We start from the raw sequence: 6,648 nt of genomic DNA, 5'->3' as shown, positions 1-6,648 counted from the left end.
GAGCTGTGCTGGGGCCTCGCTGGTCTGAAGAGTCTCCCCACAGGCTCACCCGGAGCCCAGGGGTGAGCGGGGGGTTCCCCACTGCACTGGGCCATCAAGGGCTGTGCACTTGGTCAGGAGAAGCGGGAGTCCCTCTCCAGCGGTGGCAGGCTGTGCTAGATAAAAGTGCCACCAGCACACCTGGAGGGGGCCCCCATGCAATCAGGCTTCAAACTGTGCAGGATTTGGGGCAGCCGGGAGAAAGGAGAGGTAAGCGACTGGGGGGGGGTGGCTGCTGCACCGGGAAGGAGGAAGAAGAGGCATTTGAGCAGGGCCTGGCAGCCAGGGTCTGCCCCACCTTCCTGGGGGTCAGGATGCTGTCACTCCTGCTTAGGAAGGATGCTGCCTCCTGGAGCCTGGGCGCTGCTCACGGCCTGGCAGGGCATGGCCTGCAATCGGAGCCCGCAGGAGGCTGGACATAAGCAATCAACTTTGATCCACAGGAACACAGGGCCCAGCGCCAACTTGGTGGCCTTCACAGGACCCAGCACTGTGGATGCCTGGCTGGCCTGCTCCCACAGGCCTCCCAGTCCAGAGACATCCTGGTGCTCAGGGGCTGGGACCAAACCCTCGTGGGCGGGTGACACTGGGAGTGCCCAGGGCAGCATTCGTGGAAGGCCCCAGTCTCTTCTGTGGGTCGTATTTCGGAAGAGGCAGGAAAGAGCTGCTCTTCTCAATTCGTCAGGGAGGAAGCTGAGGTCCAGCGAGGTGAAGGGGGCCTGAGGTTACAGCCCAGCCTTGAATCTCATCAACACACCTGGGGCACTCTGCCCTCCGCAGTCATGGGGACTCGGGGGCAACGCTTGTTCTCGGCACGGAGTGAGGACAGGACTCAGCCAGACCTGGTTGGTTCTGAGTCTGTGCTTGGTCCCTCTCCATCAGCAAGGCCTCTACCTGCTCTGGGCCTGTGTCCACCTCCGTGAAATGGAAGGATAATATATATGCGCAGCCCCGCTGGCGACCGGGAGGACTAACCAAGTCCAAGCACGCCAGTGCTGGGCAGACTCTCCACCTAACTCCCGGGACAGGTGCAAGGGGGCCATCCCGGCTCCTGCCCTCCGTCCTGGTGCCAACATCAGAGGCTCATTGTCCTCCATATCTCAGGAATGTCAGAAAATTGCAGCGTCACGGTGAGCTGGCGGCTCAAGGTGGTTTCTCTCCTCCCAGGGCAGTGGGCAGAGAGGCCAGACCCGAAGGCTGCCCGGGGAAGCCACCGGCCAGTGCTTAGGAAATGAAGGCGCGGCCGGGCAGCACAAGAACATGGGAGGCGGTCAGACCATGAGGGACACTCGGGGCCAGGCAGGGCGCGAGGGCGCACCGCCTGCTGCCAGCACCCTGGGCACTCCGGGCTCCAGCATCTCTATGAGAGGCTCGTCCCTATTTTCCAAATGGGGACCTGCGATCTTCCAAGCTGAGCTGTGTACAGCTTCCGAGGGCTGGACTGTCCACCTCGTGTGCTGCCTGCACGGCCTCCCCCGGCCTCCTTCCCCACCTCCTGCCGCCCTGGGCTTGCACTGGAGTCAGAACTCCCTCCCCACCTTGTACAAGCTGCATCCGACCTGCACGCCCTCCCCTCCTTCTCTGTGCTCTGTAATTTTACCCACCTTCCTGGGACAACCTCCCTGACCACTCCAGCCGGGCAGGTCTCATGTGCTGGGGCTGCCCCGGAACCTCCCACGCACGAGCTCTTAACTCACAGGGGCCCCTCTGCCAGGCGACAAGATCCCTGAGGCCTGACACACCTCCACCCGGAAACTGCTATGCGCCTGGTGGGCTTGCCATCTGGCTGCGTCAATGCCCGTGGCTGGCTGGCTGATACTGAACAAAGTGGACACACAAACCCTTAGAGGTGGGGAGGGAATTCAGAGTGACCCATCAAGCCAGAGAGCCGGGGAATCATCCTAGGGGGCAGCCCCAAATTCCCCACCAGCACGAGACAGGAAGCGGATACTGAGCAATGACTGTCCACTGGGGCCTGACTGGGGACCCTGAAGGCCTGACAGTCTGGGGAGCACAGAAACATCCCCTAAACATCTCCTCCCATCTAGGGGAGCAGCAGCACAGACGCCCGATCAAGAGCGGGTGCCCTCCTGCCTGGTTCAAAGACCAGCTCTGCCACGACTAGCTGCATCGTCCCGGGCACATATCATAATGTCTGTGCCCTCTGGATGCGTCCCTTCCTGTAAATGAGGGCCGGGGATTAACAAGCGCGCCCTCCTCTGCTGCGACTTCCCTCACAGGGTCGTTGGAAGGATTCAACTTGTTAATACAGGTGGGACAATGAAGTTTGTGAACTTGTTGCAACAATGTTGCTAACTTTTTGATACCTGAGGAATTATTCATTATGAATTTGTACCAACTGGACAAACAGTGAACCAAGTTTACTATTTGGAAGTGCTGAAAAGGCTGCGTGAAAAAGTTAGACGACCTGAACTTTTCACCAACAATTCACAGCTCTTGCATCACGACAATGCACCAGCTCACACAGCACTGTCTGTGAGGGAGTTTTTAGCCAGTAAACAAATAAATGTATTGGAACACCCTCCCCACTCACCTGATCTGGCCCCCAATGACTTCTTTCTTTACCTGAAGATAAAGGAAATATTGGAAGGAAGACATTTTGATGACATTCAGGACATCAAGGGTAATACAAGGACAGCTCTGATGGCCATTCCAGAAAAAGAGTTCCCAAATTGCTTTGAAGGGTGGACTAGGCACTGGTGTCAGTGCATAGCTTCCCAAGGGAAGTAATCTAAAGGTGACTGTAGTGATATTCAGCAATGAGGTATGTAGCACTTTGTCTAGGATGAGTTTGCAAACTTAATTGTCAGACCTCATATACATATAATTTACCACAGGGCCTGGCATATGGTGAACCTAATTGGGATCTGAGACACAGCACAAAGAAAGAACTAGGGGAGGACAGGGAAAAACAATCTCATGGTCCAAGTGGACCACAGGTGAAAGATGGTGGCAGTGCCAAACTTAGATTTTAAAGTTACAGAAGGGAGCTGGATGCATGGCCGGGACCAGCAGGAGGCAGAGCCAGGCACTGATATGAGAGTCCCAGATTCTCCTCCCCACCCCATACACACACCTGGCCCTGTCACTGATTTGTTGCTTTGTCTGTTTGCGTCTTGGCTTTATAAAATGGGATGGTCCTGCCTGAGTTATGTATAAAGGATTAGCAGCCTTTAAACGGACAGCGCGGACTCTCTTCCTACTACACTAGACACGGGCTGGGAGGCCCTCAGGGTCTGGAGAGAAATTCTGCACGGGCTTCAAGGGGGTGGGGAGGTAGCCACACCATCAGGACCACAGAGGCTGCCGTGGTGGCCATGTGACTCGGCGGACCCTCCCATGGAGCAGTTGGGTGGGTGCTTTTCCCATGCAGGTCAGGACAAAAGGGCAGATTTAACTTGCAGTGGGGTGATGTGAGTTAGACTGGATGCAAAACTTCCCACTTCAAAGCTTGGCAAAGCTTTAGAATGTTCTCCTTTCCTATCCTTCAGAAAAAGGCAGGCGACCCCTCGGCACCGTGGTTCACTGGGCGCTTGTAGAATGAATGAACGCGCATGAGTGAATGACAGAGGATTGGCTTTTGCACAAAGTTACCGATCGGTCTGAGCCTTGGTTTTTCTCAGTGGTGAAATGGGGACAAAACAGCTCCTGGATATAGGCCACAGATTCTTGTGAGGGCTAAATGTGATGGGAGATCTGAAAGTAATTAAAGATTAGCCCCCAGAATATCTGGGTGGAAGTGCTCCTGAAGAGAGCTTCCTGGAGGAAGACAGAAACATGGTGGAAGAAAAATGGCTCCCCGAGGTCCCATGGGAAGACGGCAGGGGACGAAGGTCCTACCCAGCAGGAGTGCCCGGTCCAAGCACCACAAACAGTGAGCGGGCAGTCTATGTCTGATCCACACCTGCTTCTCCAAACTCCTTCCCTTAACCCGGAGAAAAGGGCGGAAGAGGGGACCGGAGGCCTGTGTCCACACCTGGCCACTGGACTGGGACCCCACGCGTTCATTTATTTGGCGTCTGACCTGGAGTTGGCACTCCAGGAGCTGAACTCACACATTCTTGTGACATAGCCAAAGTCGGGCAAGTCTTAATGACCATTCCAGGGGAACCTCCAACACTCACTTTTTCTGAAAAAGGGGGGAAATGAAATCTGTATCCTGCAAATTGTCTTTGGGTTTTGATTTCAGAGCTAAGGGGCACATCCCTCTTAGACTTCATTTGATCCCCCCCAATTTTTAAATTAAATCACTTGCACTACATACCAATTTCTGATGGCTGGGAAAATAGTTCCGTAATCTATAAACAGATCACCTGCAGTTGCAGATAAGTAGAGAAGCGCTCTTATCTTGCATGCAGAAAGATCCCAGGGTCAGGTGTCTCGCTGGGGTGTCTGGGCTTGTTGGGTACACAGATCCGGGGCCACTGACACATGTCAGTTTGAAGGAAGAAAGTGGAAACACTCAAAGATTAACAAAGGGCACTTAAGAAATAAATTGCATCCAACCTGGCCTCTGGCGTTTGAATCACTTCTTACACCTCTTTGTACAGAAACAGTGAAGTGACTTTTATCCTTGAATTTGGGAATGGCAGAGAGAGGAGAAGCACAGAGACATGGGGCGGGGAACCACAGCCTGCGAAGGGTGGGCTTACTCTGACAATTTAAATTACATAGCCACTGCGTATACGGGATGGGTGTCTGGGAACTAAGTCACCACTGTGCATATGGAATGCATGTCTGGGAACCAGATAGAAACGTTCTGAAAAGCAGCCCACGCCCTCTGGCCTTTGCATGCACAGAGCCGCTGTCACTGGGTGACTCAAGATAACGACCGAGCAATAATTATTGGCTTCGGCTGTGCCAGGGATGCCCTGGGAGGCTCTCCCATCACGCTGCCTGCCTGCACAGACAGGCCACTGGCTCTGGGAGCTGCTGCTTCCAGCCTGTCCGTGGCCACCGCTAGTGCACAGCCCTCTAAGCCCGCCAGACCCGAAACCTGCCCAGAGTGAGGGTTGTGTGCAAGGCTGGAGTGTCATCTGGGCTTGTCTGCGTGCTTCCGGACTGTGAAGACCTTGAAGGAAGGGCCCAGCTGCTTGTCTGCAGACTTGGTGGCCCTCAAGAGGGTGGAAACAGTTTCTGGACCCAGATAAGCATGGGGTCCCTGAACTAAGGCTCCAGAGCCAGGGCTCATTGGCTAAGACCTCCATTCCTTATTTCAGGTTGAATAGGGTCCACCTCTGGAGTGTCCATTTCTCTCCACGCCTGTGGCTGCCGCCATTCTCTCATGCCTCCTAACTGGTGTCCCACGTTCCTACCTCGGGGTCTTCGCATATTCAAGCTCTCTGTTGGGACCCCCTACCACCCCAGCACAGGCATAACTAGCCCCTTCTCCAGAATGCCCACTCCTCCGGCAGGCTGACGATGACCACCTGCTTTTGTGCCGTGGCCCTTCCTAGCTCTCCTCCCAGCTGGTGGGTGACTGGGACCAGGTCCTCTGTCCCCTCTTGGTTTCGGTTTCCTGATCTGTAGTAAGAGCACCCACCCCATACAGTTGTGAGAATTAAACGAGCTAATACGCCATGACTGGCCCAGCGCTATGGAGGTGTCCCTTGCCATGCTCCTGGGTGAGGTCCCATCACGGCTCCTTCAGCCCCAGATGGGTGCGGCTTCCTTGTCTCAATGCCTGTGGGGTGCCCAGCGTCCAGCATGGCCTGGCACACAGCAGGCACACAATGTTCTCAAGGCTAATGGTATTTCTCTTAGGCAGACACCCTCTCCATCAATGCTGATGCCCAACACTCCTGCACCTCGTGCCCTAGATGCCCACGAGGAGTCCCACTTGTGACCCCAGGGGGTGCAAGGCCTGCCAGCCTCTGCCCTGCTTCGGTCCTGCCCTGCAGGCACTGCCCTGGATGCCAGTGTCCAGTCCTGAGGTTAGAGCAGCAGGGTAGGGCCATCCTCGGCTTGGTCAGAGCAAAGCAACAGGGCTGGGGCACTGGCAGTGGCTGTGGGGGGATGGGGGGCCTGTTCGCTGGTGCCTGAGGGTGCTGGTCTCAGCATGTCCCTCTTCTGGGCAAACTTTGTTCTAGTGAAGCCAAACCTCTCATGGGAGAATCCGCCCTCCAGGTACCCTTACAACAGCTAGGTCGGGCCCCGGGGAGAACGGAGGGGCAGCGGGGACCCCTACTCCTCAACCACGTGGCCGGCTTGGCGCCGGCCCCCGCACCCCGGGTACCACGCGGATGGGGTGTGGGCACAGGGTCGGGACGGCACCGGCGTGGAAAGAAGTCTCCACAGACCCGCGTCCGCCTGCTGCCCTGGGCGTTGGGAGCTCCCATCCCGGGCCCCAGGCTCCGGGAACTCCCCGCAACCCGGACAGGTGAGGGGAAGGCCAGCGGGTCCAGCCCCAGAGGGTCGCAGCTGTCGCCAGAGGGTGGCGGCGCGGGGGGGCCTAGAGGCCGCCACCCTCCCCGGGCGAGGCGGCTCCCCCGCGCCCCCACCTCGGCTGCCCGAACCGGCACCAACGGGAAGGGAGCGTCCCCCCCAGGGCCCCGGCCGTGCGCTCGGGCTGGGACGCCCCGCCTGGGG

The sequence above is a fragment of the Hipposideros armiger genome, unplaced genomic scaffold, assembly GCF_001890085.2.
Source record: "Hipposideros armiger isolate ML-2016 unplaced genomic scaffold, ASM189008v1 scaffold_228, whole genome shotgun sequence".
In the NCBI taxonomy this organism is placed as follows: Eukaryota; Metazoa; Chordata; class Mammalia; order Chiroptera; family Hipposideridae; genus Hipposideros; species Hipposideros armiger.
This window is presented reverse-complemented; position numbering follows the sequence as displayed.